The sequence below is a fragment of the Haemorhous mexicanus genome, chromosome 17 (genome assembly GCF_027477595.1).
Source record: "Haemorhous mexicanus isolate bHaeMex1 chromosome 17, bHaeMex1.pri, whole genome shotgun sequence".
Taxonomy (NCBI): domain Eukaryota; kingdom Metazoa; phylum Chordata; class Aves; order Passeriformes; family Fringillidae; genus Haemorhous; species Haemorhous mexicanus.
In genome coordinates this window covers 4,425,371-4,438,178 of record NC_082357.1, presented here as the reverse complement: position 1 = coordinate 4,438,178, position 12,808 = coordinate 4,425,371, and the positions used below count along the sequence as shown (strand labels likewise).

At 42.9% G+C, this 12,808-nt stretch overlaps 1 protein-coding gene across 36 annotated transcripts in view; it reads right to left on the bottom strand.

The window, feature by feature from the left end:
* Positions 1–12,021: 12,021 nt before the first annotated feature.
* RBFOX1 (RNA binding fox-1 homolog 1) overlaps positions 12,022–12,808 on the bottom strand; it is a 1,186,796-nt gene continuing 1,186,009 nt past the window's right edge. For all 36 annotated transcript variants that reach the window (XM_059861581.1, XM_059861546.1, XM_059861544.1 and 33 more), the window contains one exon: positions 12,022–12,808. This exon is cut by the window's right edge. The gene's annotated coding sequence lies outside the window, so the exon portion shown is untranslated.

Here is a 12,808-nt window from a genome sequence, read left to right as displayed (position 1 = left end):
AGGGCCTGATGCTGCTGCTTTCCACCCACAGAATAACCTCCCTTTCCAACCTGTGCAAGGCTGGCTGAGCCTGCATGACAGAGATGGTGCTTCACAGCTTCCACAAGGAGAAAGACAAAACGCAGCCTACCTATTTCACAGTTTTGCTTTTTTTTTTTTTTTTTAAAGTTGGTACTTTGAACTGAGGTTGTTTTAAGTGTCTGGTACCCGAGGGAGCAGCAGTGCAGAGGCAAATTGCCCTCATTGGCAAATACAAATTGAGGTATATGAGCTGAATGCTCTTCTTCTCTGCAGTCTGTGGCTAAACAAGCCCAGATTTGTTCCAGCGGGAGATCACCTAAAAGTGCCAGGTCCTGAAGGCAAAGAACCACAGCTAAATATCTCAAAAATGGTCTAAAGTGTATTTTGCTGACTGTCTTCGGCCCTTACTGACTCAGCTGAGCCTAGGGTGGGGCGTGGACAAGAGCCCAGTATCTGTGTTTGAGGAAAGTAAATGAAAAGTCGTGCCAGGAATCTTGTTACTTATGTAATAGGGTATTAAAAACAGCTTAGACCAGCCAAGAATAAGTATTTAATTTGAATTCTTACTAAATTAGGTGCTTAAGAAGTCAAGGGAAGTAGCATGTCAGGAGACCCAGATTCAAGCTTGTGATTCCGCCTCTATATCCCCACTTTATTTCTCCATATTTAAAGTACTTAATTAATCTATACAGAGTTTTTAATACAATACAGTTGATTAACGCTAGTAATTTCAGTGCCTTTTTAATATAACAAATCTCTTCTGAGAAATGTTCCCAGTTAATGATCTGTGTCATTTTTTAAAGTTTGCCTTCTGACTAATTTTAGTGGAAATATCATTAAATTCTTCATTATACTTATTTATTGCAAGGGTTGAATTGGATTTTAGATGTTATGATTTTACCATAATAAAGACCTACAGCTCTCACACTATTCTGTCTGCTTTTGGAGCTCTAATATAAAGTTTTGGAACTGAGAGTACTTTAAAAAAAAAAGGAATAATGGGGAGGAGGAGGTTTCTGTGTGGTTTTGAGGCCACTGAGGTCACAGGAGGTGCTGGTCCACATTGCCTGTGTCCAGAGCTCTGCCAAACCTTCTGTCCCTCTGTGCCCTCCCCTCCCACAGCTGATTTTGGTCCTGGCACTGCAGCATCCCACTCTCTCCCAGCACCTCCACAGTGTGGAGGCTGAGCTGGAAACCCCTGGCACTGGAATGATGGGGACCTGTGAAATTCACCCGTCCTGTGTGCTCATGAGTGCTGGCACTGCTCTGCTCTTTGCCCAGAGCAAACTCCCCATGGCTCCTTCTGATCTGCTCCGCACTCAGGGCTGTGTTTGCCATGTCCCCTCTCTCTCACAAGCTGTGCTGGGCTTGTGCCAAGGGCTGATGGCACAGGACATCCCAAAGGATGGAGATGAAAACCCTCCCACCCCAGCCAGTGAGTACATCACGGCCACAGTTGAACTGGTGGCCACGGGGACACATTTCTGACCAGCCCTTGGAGGACTGGGACAGGCCCTGCTCTGAGGAGGGGCAGGGGGCAGCAGTCAGGGATTTCACTACAAACAGCTTTTATCACCTTTTATCTTTCATCTTTTCAGTTGGCTCAGAAAAAAGGCCAAAATAACCACATTTTGACCATTTATTTTTCTAATAACATTGTTTTCACCACCTCTACTGTAAGTAAACACAAAGTCAATATTAGTCTCTGCTTTTTAAACAGAAGTGCTGAGGGTTTATTTATTTGTGTATGCAGAGTGTTTTTTACTACTTCTAAGCAAAGGGGTGACACTAGCCCGGGGACAAAGGGGTGGCTGTGCCCCAGGGCTGCATGCAGGTAGGACAGGTGGGAGTGCCAGGAGCATCACTGTGTTCCCCTGCTCCTCCTGTGAGCTCCACCAGAACAAGCAGAGATGACAGTGTTGACCTTGGCTGTAGGAATTGTAATTTTTTTTTTTTTCCCCCATGCCTGTGGCCCTCCAGGATCACACAGTTCTTCTCAGCAGAAGGCAAAGGAGAGCTGCTCTGCCCTGGCAGCTAGGTGATGCAGTTTGGCTCCCACACTTCTCTTCCCTAATCCAGGGAAGACACCCACGTCCCCAGGTGTGCCCTGCACAGTCTCCTTGGCTTGCTCCTCCTTTCATTCAAGGGCTCTCCTCCTCTCTCTGTCTACTCCTGCTTCTTCTTCATTCCTGGCCTCTTTCCCAAGGCTCAGGGGGAAAGCTGGGCACAGAGGTTCCTCAGGTTCTGCTTCAAACCACTGTGGAGATGCTGAGCGTGCCAGGTCAGCCTCCCTGCCTGGCACAGCCAGACTCAGGAGCTCCTCCACCCTGTAGCAAAGTACATGGGAACAGGAGAGCTAGGGCTCAAAGGACATCAGCATTTTCTGACCAGGAAGTAGAGAGGAGTCAGGCCCAGACAGAGCTGAGTGGAAAATATCACTGTGGTGGCTGGTGTGAGTGTAAACCTTCACATGAATTATGCATTCCTGTTTATGTAAAATACCAGCATATTTATGCATCTTCCTTTACTTCTTATCACTTTACTGGAAAGAGCACAATGTTTTCCTCATCATTATATTAGATCTTGAATTAAGGCAACTTCCTCATTAGGGGGTGAGGGCTTGGTTGGCTGGACTTTTTTAATTGCTACTTTTAAATTCTACTGAAACAACAAGTAAACAAATAAAAAATTTGTTAGAGAGAGGCAGCTCAAGTTAGATGAAAGTTTTACAGCACAGAGCTCTGCTTTCCAAAGCAGCAAATCCACTCACCGGGTCATTAGCACAGCGTGCAGCGCCACAGAAACGAGGAACATTAGAACTTGTGTCGTTTGCAAGATTTACTAATATTTCAGTGTCTTAACAGCAACATTTCAGCCTAAAAGCTTCCCAAAAGGCACTTAAACATTGGAAACAGCAGCTCTGAAGGGCTGTGGGTGCATTTACTCATTATGAGCATACTTAAAACAACGCATCTGGGCTGGCTGGTGATGGCTTTGGGGCTGCAGAGGGAGGCTGGAAAGGGCAGGGGGAGCATCCATCCCTTCTGTGGCTTTGGGGCTGCAGAGGGAGGCTGCAGAGGGCAGGGGGAGCATCCATCCCTTCTGTGGCTTTGGGGCTGCAGAGGGAGGCTGCAGAGGGCAGGGGGAGCATCCATCCCTTCTGTGGCTTTGGGGCTGCAGAGGGAGGCTGCAGAGGGCAGGGGTATAGTGGATATTTTTGTCCCCTATGAAGGGAGAGAATGATGCATCTGACTCCATCTTATCAGAAGGCTAATTAATTACTTTATTATTCTATACTATATTACTAACTATATTACATCTAAACTGAATCTGCCAAGCACTCAACTCTGCACGCACTGCCCAAAATCTCATGACTGTCAGCCCACAGTCACGACACACACACACCTGGCCCTGACAGGCCAAGGAACAAAACACCATCACTTTGGGTAAACAATCTCCATATTGCATTCTGCTTTGGCACAAACACAGGCACAGCAATTGAGATAAGAGTTGTTCTTCCTTTCTCTGAGGTTCAGAGAATGTGAATCTCGGATATATTCTTGGGAAGATTGCCTTGCTTTTCTCTGTGAGAAGAAATGTGGCTACACAGGGGGAGCATCCATCCCTTCTTTGGCCCTTTGCAGAGCACACGTGGAACATGCTGGGCTGCTCGTGGGGCTCATGGTGTGGACAGATCCCACCTTAGTGCTGGGCTGGGAAGGTTCCCCTGAAGAAGCCAACGCTGATTATGGTCGGGCTTGAGAGCTCTGCTGCTTTGAACACCTCAAGTTAATTTCATGCTGAATAAGGGGAAAACTTATGCCTGTCAGAATGCTGTATATCAGTCAGGGGCAAAGAACAAAGGCTTTGAAACCCAAAAGGCTGTGTTTTTCACATGGCTTGGCTGCAAAGTGTCACATTCACCTTTTCTGGAAAAATCCCTTCGCCCAGGATTTTTCTCCTGGGAAGCTGAGAAGCCTCAGAGGAAAGGAAAACAATTTTCCTTTATCTCATTTGCTTCTCCTGTGCTTTGCTTGTCTGGAATGTGTTTGGAGATTGTTTACCCACAGGTGATTGTTTCACTGGATTCTGGTGTGAGTTGTTTTCACTCTGTGGCCAATCAGGGCCAAACTGTGTCAGGACTCTGGAGAGAGTCAGGAGTTTTCATTATTATCTTTTTAGCATTCTCTAAGTATCCTGTCTGTATTCTTTAGTATAGTGTAGTATAGTAGTTAATATAAAATATAGTATTATGAAGTAATAAATCAGGCTGGGTACCTGGAGGGGTTCAGGGGTGTCTGATGTGTCTGCTGTGACATCCCAGCCTGGCTGTCCCTCCCCACCCTGCAGGCAGAGCTGCCAGCTTGGAGGTTCCCACCCAGACAACTCCCTGTCAGGTCTTACTGACCCTGGGGTAGTTGCATTGGTGTGCTTTAGTGTATTTATGATTATTTAGTGCTGTTAGCTCTTTGATGCACCCCAGTCTAGCCAGGGGAAGGCTGGAGCCCCTCAGGGCTGGGTTTAGTGGCTCCCACCTGCAGCTGCCCAAGGCCCATCTGCTCTAAGGGCTCAGCACTTCCTTTCTGTTTTGTGCCCAGCAGGGGCAGGAGAGTTGGGAATTTTCCTGCTTTGGTGGAGTTTTCAACAAAAGAGTGAAATGCTTTCAATGAGCTAAAAACTCTTTTTTTCTAAGACTTTCCACAGTGAATGAAATATGATGGGCAAGGATGAAAATAAAGCTAGCCTGTGACTCATACAAAACATACACAGCTGCCCCAAACCAGGCTTTTAATTCATTCATTCTAAAATCCTGAAATTCCAGCTTCCTGGTAAAAGATTTTTAGACCTAACTTAAAAAAAAAAAGTATCAATTTGTTATGGGGCATCCATTCCTGAATTTACAGAAATCACCTTAAGTGCTTATGTGCTCTGGGCTGAACCCTGCAAATGAGCAAATTTAAGCTGTTAGCTCTTCTCTGATTAAAATACACTGTTGGTGTTGTTGCCTGCTCGTGCTTACACAACAGAGAATGGAAAACTTTCTCTTTTAATGTGTCTTGTGGAATGTGTAATGCTGCTTTTATGCAGCAGGTTCACAAACACCAGAGACCTCATGACTCTTCCTTTTAGCAGCTTTAAGGTTGTTTAAAATTCCTAGGACCGACTCACTCAGCAACCTGCCTTCCTTTACCTCAGTGCTGTGTTCCTGTGTAGACCTGCAGCATTGCCAACTTCTTTTTTCCTTTTCTCCTATTTATTTATTTATTTTAATCTTTAAAAAAAATCCTGAAAATGTGGGGAAGAAAATTAATTTTAAATTTAGGAATGAAATGAGAAGGTTGAAGAACTTTCATATTTGTAGAAAAAGTGAGTTCTCAAAATTGAAAATTAAAAAAAAAGAAGCTGGAACTGTCCTTTATGAAAGTTCTAGACAAACAAGTCTCCTGAAGTTGGACAACACCTCTCTTCAGGTGATTTCAAAATTCTGGGAGTGTTTTGTCTAAAAAAACTTGGAAACACCTCATCAAAATAAGGCAAGTGGCATTTGGGGGCTTTCAAATAGCCTGTCTGTAGTGTGCTGTGAGGTGACAGTGTTCTGAAGGTCCCCCTTCAGGTTGGGCAGGTCAGTGCTAACAGTGGTGTGTGCTGGCACCAAGAACCTTCTGACCTTCAACAGGAGCCCCTTAGTTGGTTTTCCCTTTCCCAGATCCCCAGTTGCCTTACAATAATTCATTTTGCTGGGGATTTTTTTCTTAGGGTGTTCCAGTAATGATATCCTATTTTCCTGTCCCCAGCCCTATGCTGGGCTCCACACAGGTATGAAATTCTGTAGAGTGGTGGCAGGATCAGGCTGACTAAAGGACAAAGAGACAGACAACTGGGGGAGAGCACAAATTTGCATGTATTTCCATTATTTTGGCACTGGGCAAAACGATTTCTGCATTGACTTCCCCTCAAAGCCACCGAGAATAAAGCTATAAAAGAAGATTATCAGAAAGTAGGCCATGTTGCTCTGCTTATCATATTCATGTTGCCACTTCTTATTTTCCAGAGGTAGGTGATTTCAGAGTGGATTCAGAGTAGATGGCTGGTGCAGTGTGCTCTGCTGATGAATGCCTTCCTCTTAATCCCAGGGCACAAACCACATCCTCCCATTCCAAGGGTTATGGCTCATGCCATGGCAATCAGGCATTAGGGGCCAATGCTGGGGGAAGACAGGGGGCAATGTTGAATTTTTATAGTGTGGCCTAGCAGAGGGTCATTTTTAAAAAATAAAAATAAAAATAATTAAAAAAGACATGTACCAGAATCTAGAGACATCCCATAGGAATTTCTTGTCTCTCTGGCAGAATTTACCAGCTGTAGCAACATGCATATTTCTCTCTCTACTCTTAGTGTAAGAGAACTGCCAATAAAAGCTGCTTTTCAGCTTCACAGATAAAACTGTTTTTTCTCTTGCTTGCTATTTTTCCTGAAAGAACTTTGTTTGCTTTTTAACTGTAGAGCAACGAGGCCCCAGAAATTTCAAGTCTGTGATGAAACCTCAGTTGCGGAGCTCATCAGCTGAGTTTGTGAATTAACAATGTCTGTATCCCCGGGCCATCATTCTTCTCAAATAATAGGGAGCTGGATCACTGCCCTTCTGGGTGAACATCAAAAGTTGTGGCCAAGAAGATGTGAAACATTGCTTCTAGAAGAATAAAGGTGAGGATAGCCGAGGCACTCAGAGCTGCAAGTGCAACTGCTCACTTCATTAAAAAGGTGGCAAATCTGTGGGTGGCGAAATCAAACAGAGGTGGGAGTGTTACAGCCATGATCTTCCATGTTTTCTCAAGCACTGCGGAGCTAAGATATCACCTCTCACTTCAACATTTGACAGATTTTATTTTATATGTCAGGCACCTCACAAACTTGAATTTCATTTTAATACTCTGGTAAAGCCTCCCTCCTAGTAATAATGTTCTGCTTTCTACTTTATAAACCACCAGAAAATCCATATGTTTCATGTTAATTCTGTTGAAAATACCTTGAACTAAATATCCTTTTAGAAATTTTGTTACATGTTTCCAGCCTTAGAAATTCATATTTTGAAGACCTGCATCAAAGGGCAGGTTTAAATCTTAGCTTAAAAAAAAAAAAAATGCTCTGCTGGAAGTGTAGATAGTGGAATCTTTTTTTTTCCTACAAATCAAGTGCAACCTAGTTTAATTGTTATTGTGGTCCCTCCCCACTGCTTGCTTTCCACTGTTACACAATAACCTCCTTTTGTTAGAAAGCAACAAAAAAATTAGGTTTAGCTATGTCCCCTACTGATGGCCTTGAAACTTTATGGCCTCCCCCGATACTCCATGCACATGACAATGTTCAAACCAGCCTTATTCTTTCTCAGGACAGGAATCAAACTCCTGAATAAATCAGAATTATTTCTAGAGGAAGACTTTTCCCTAAATTGCATTTATGCAACTTGTAATTACATTTCACTTGAAGTACGAGGGAGGATTATGGGGAATAGGAGAGCACCTACTGTAAATATCTATTTCCCATACAAGATATCAGGGCAAGTTATTAGCCCTTCGTGGTTGTAAATAATTAATTCAATTCAATATTTGGGGTTACCTGGGGTTTAAATTGGTACTCATCTCAGCCTAACATTTCCAATTTCAGGAATTGAAACACATTACTATCTGCCTTTGCCAGCATGCAAAATGTTAATCTTGATAGATTACATTATTCTTTATAGAGAGCACTTTTTGTTCCACTTATGTTTCAGCATCTTAACTCCTCGACATAAGGATGCTTTAGCTCTTTATATTGAGAACACTGCACATTTATTTTAATTGGATAACTGAGCTTTTCTGCTTACTGAGCTGTCTACCTGACATTTGCAAAATGCAGCTTTTTTTTCTCCCCCAACAAAACCTAGCTGTTCATTTTTATAAGGCCTGACATCCCAAACACAGAACCTAATCCTTAATTAGTTGTCATATTTGTTTAGATGTTATACATCATCCATTGGACTGAACTGTTTGGTTTACTGTCCTTTCATAATGTCCATTAAATGATTATTTTTGCATTCACTTATGTTTTATTTAACAGTTTTCCTACATCCTGAACTCCTGACTCACAGGCCTGTTGCTAAAGAGTGAAATCATTAAATTGGCTGGGCAGAGAGGCTGCCCAGGCAGCAAAGGGTAAATCACACCTAAACTGAGCAGGAAGAAGGCTGGAGGGCTCTAAAATACCTTACCAACAAGCTTTCCTCCAGTTTGGATTTTCAGCTGTAAATCCCTTTAGGAAGAGGAGCTATGAGGAGCCAGTCTGTCCCATGGGATGGAGAAGGGACACCACTGTCACCTGATCCCCTTTAACCCAGCAGTAGGGCCATGGAGGCAGGATTTATTCACTGGGATGTGGAGCAGGGACTGGAATCCAGGCAAAGTCCCAGCCAGCAGACTTCTCTGGAAGTGTTTCTCAATGACTAATTATTTAAGTGAAATGGAGGGTCTTTAACAGAGAAATTGAGAACAACCTAACCCAATATACTCACGGCATGTGGAAAAAAATCCTGTATACATTGAGCCAAGAGAAGACTTGTAAAAGCAATCTCCCAGATCCATTTGTGAATGCCTTGAACATGATATCAGTGGGCATGGCAATCACCTCCACCTTCCCTTCCACACAGAACTCATTCTTTGTGCCCCTGCCAGGCACTGCAAAGCACACAAAGCAAGGTCACCTACCCTGAGTGCCCCGGCAGGACATTATGTAGGAAGCTGAAGAGTGACAGCATCTCCTGCAGAGAGCTAAACAGCTCAGCAGGAGCTTCTGAATGCTGCCTGCCTGGACATCTCAAATGACATTGCTATTTCCAGGTCCCTTCATGGATATAATTCTAAGCATCTGCCCTTCTCAAATGGGCAACCTGTGTGTTCCACTGCCCTGCTGGCAGCAGGAACTGTGTCCCAGCCAGCCACTGGCAGGGAGTCACATCCCTGCTACAACTACACTGCCATGGCATGGCACTCATCCTCTCTGTGGATACAGGAAATGCACCTACAGAATTAAATGCAGCATGAAATAAAAATCTTTCTTTTCCACGTGAGGAAACAAGGACAAGCTCTTGGATCTAAAAGCACTTCTAATATTTTACCTCGCTGTGCTCATCTCTGTCTTACCACAGGAAAAGACTCAAGTTGATGGAATACTGGCATATACTGCCCATTTCTTCCTCTGATCCTAGTCCATGTCCATTGTGCTTTTTGTGAAGTGCTGTGAGACAATTATTGGTATGCAGAGCACTGGAGAAGTGCTGGAGAGGCATGAAAGCTGCTTGGAAAGTCTGGAAAGACTCAGCATAAAGCTCCTGTTACAGTGAGAGGTGAAGCATATGCCCTTTAGGTATAAATGAAGCATCAAGATAAACTTTTATAATACTGGAAAATGGCTCTTTTTGATGACACTTTCATAAATTCTTCAAAGACCTCCCAAAATCATTGTCTCCCTTCTAATCTCACCTCCCACTCGAATCTTCTCTTCCCACTGAAACAAGGTTACTTTTTATTTTACTTTTTCCCTTCTTTCTTCTCTCCCTTACACCTACCAAAAATGATGATATTTCAGCTCTACTTTAGGGAGGAAATGATTTGCACAGCCTTTTTTCCTCATGCATCTGTACTGTAAAACTGAAAAAATGTGGCAAGAGGAACATGTCAAACTTGCAAAAAAATCACTTGAGGCAAGAAACAGCAATATGACATGACAGCAATTGAAACTGAAGACAAGGTTCCCAGAAAGTTAAAGAAAATTAAATTCTAGTTTAAAAAAAATTCCTAAAATTGTACCCAAATTAGAAGCTAATAAACAACTTGAATGCCCAAAAAGATGACCAAGGACAGAGTAGTACAGAACATCCTGCACAAGGACAGCTCTAAGATCTTCTATGAAGCTTTAATTTAATTTTGGCTAGACAGTTAAAGCAGTATAGGAACTTTAAATAATTGGAATAAAAATTTTATCTTTTGCTTACATGTGGGACCTTCCTTATTCTCTGGCCAACTGTTCAACACATAAAATTTTTTTATTAATTTAGCATGTGTTGGCTACTTGGCCAAGAAGGGAAGCACCACTGCATTAGACATAAGTAATGATACCAGACAAAAGCAGATGAATCAACCACACAAAAATTATGTGGCATTTCAAGTTCTCCATGTGTGTCTATGTGCCCCACTTGTGTTTTTCTGCCAAGATGCTTCTTGCCTGCCTTCAGCCCAAATCTTGCCCAGCATCACCACCTCAGTCATTCATCCAGCCACTAAGGGAAGCAGTGCAATGCATCCATCATGCCTGATATGCAGGAGAGTGCTCTTGGACATTTAGTGCTTCTATGTCATATAAAGATGTAAATTAGCACAGCATAATATCTCCCCACCATTCCTGGCAAATATCAAGGTTTCTTCTCTTTAGCTTCCTGAAGGGATTCAGGCACTTGGTAAAATAAAACTTCCTGCTAAACTGCAACCCAAGCAATATTGAATCCCTTCGGACTTGTCTTCCTCTGCTAAATCAGAGTACAGTGGGAATCCAGGTAGAGGAGTCACATAATTCTGTTGGCATACATGTGACATGGCACAAGTTACCCTCAGCAGCCTCATCTGGACCTGCTGGGCTAATGGGCATAGGACGACAGCATATGGACACCTTTCTTGTGGCTGGGGCAACAAGCCTGGCAGTGCCAGGAGGAGCCTCTGGAACAGCTATCTTTGCTTGCTTCCCTGCCCCTGATGTGCACAGAAACAGGCACTGGCCATGAAAGGGAGAGCTCAGTGGGAGGCTAACTGGAATCTGGAAGTGTGAAAGATTCCTTTTTCCCCCCTGTGAACAAACCCCAGTTATTCTCCATGTATCATGCAGTGCTGCCTGGAGAGCACAGCTGATGCTGGCGGTGGAACTTGTCACCTTTGGACACAAACCTCGAGCCCAGCGCCCTGCTGGCCATCCCAGGCCTGCGGACACAGGGACAGACACACGGAGGAGTAGCCCCCACACACCCCGGAGGCAGGGCTGGCACTGGATGGGACCAGCCCCAGCAGGAGCAGCCCCGTGCCCCACACATGGGGGACACACCGTGGGCACAGCCCTGGCACCCACACTGTGAGCAGGGAAAGCAAAATGACTTGGAACACCAACGGATTTGTACCTTTTCAGACTAAGCTTTTATTTTGATATTACAAACCATTTTTCTTTATTCACAAATCACGGTTGTGATATAAACACTAATTTCTAAAGACAGATATACACATTTTCTGGGTTTGTAGGGTTTTTTTTTTTAAATCTGTTTAGAAGTCACTATATTCCACATATGGTAGTAATAATTTTTTCATAAGTCATATTATCAGTAGTTATTTATATAAGTGAAAACATTCCCAATATATATTGTAAAAAAATTTCAAATGCTTTTCTTACATAACTATTTCAGACATACATTTTAAAATGACTACTAGGAGTACTGTAGGAGTTTTATAAACAAAATATTTTCTAATATGGGCTGCACCCTCAACCTTTCAAGATAATTTTAATAGACTAAAACGCCATATAATCATTTGGAGAGTGGGAGCTGTAAAGCCATCTCAGGAAAATTAAAATTGCAAATAAATTCTGTTATTCTCTACATTAGACATTTTGTGTGTGCAATTCCAAAAAAGATGTCTCATCCATACTTTAAATTGGAAGCCTAACATTCGGTAAACATTTTTCAATTTGCTTTCATCACGGTGTTTAAACAAAATTTACTTTTTCCTTTTATTAATAGGAGGCTTGTTTTGCATATCTTACATAATAAATGTGGGGATCAAACTCTTAATAAATTTCGGTTCATTCCCTCACCAGTATAAATACATGTTACTGCCCCATTTTTCATCGATTAATATAGTCTCTTTCTTTCTCTGTTTCAATTTTAAAGATAATTTATCATCCTTAGATATAAATGCTACAGAAACTTCATTTTCAAATCTTGTGAAACTTTATTGATGGTTATTGTTCAACTGATCATACTGCATGCACATACGATGACAAAGAGAAAGCCTGATCACAAACACTTTTTTTAAAGCAGAGTTGTTATAGCAAGTTGGCAGGTTCACAGCGGTGAGTTGATCATTTACTAAGGTGCTGGCCGGGAGGCAGCACGTTACACATGAGGATATAACTACCTGCAGCCAACCCCTGGCGGGACGCTTTGCTGCGTTATTTATTTAAATACAAAACCAAGAAGACCCGTGACAAACACCCCAACTTAGGTTAACTTGTAAACAGGACAACATGGAAAGAGTCCAAACATATGCACAGACAAACTGCAATTTTTCAACGGTGCCTGGAAGCATTTCCCAGGCGCTGCTGGGCGGCGGCCGGGGCGTGGCCGGCGGCTCTTCCCAGGACTGCTGGGGTGAGAGAAGGTCCTACTTTTGTCCCAGGTGCAAAAGTTGTTTTGGGCCCCATATTGAGCAGAATGGCCTCAGTTTGGGTTGGGAAATCGAACGGTGGGGTTTGGAAATTGAATGGGGAGGGGGGTGGGGAGTTGTCACGCCTTGAAAAATTGCAGATTGCTTACACGACACAGTCATGTTTCAAAAAGTACCAAGCTGATGAAAATACCATGATTATCTCTACTCAATGATTGCAATACTTGTAAAATGCTTATATAAATCTGAATATGATTATCATATAATTCCATAAAAATGATACGTCTGTCTCTAACAGTTGGTCTACTAGGCTAAGTCTAAAGCATCATAGG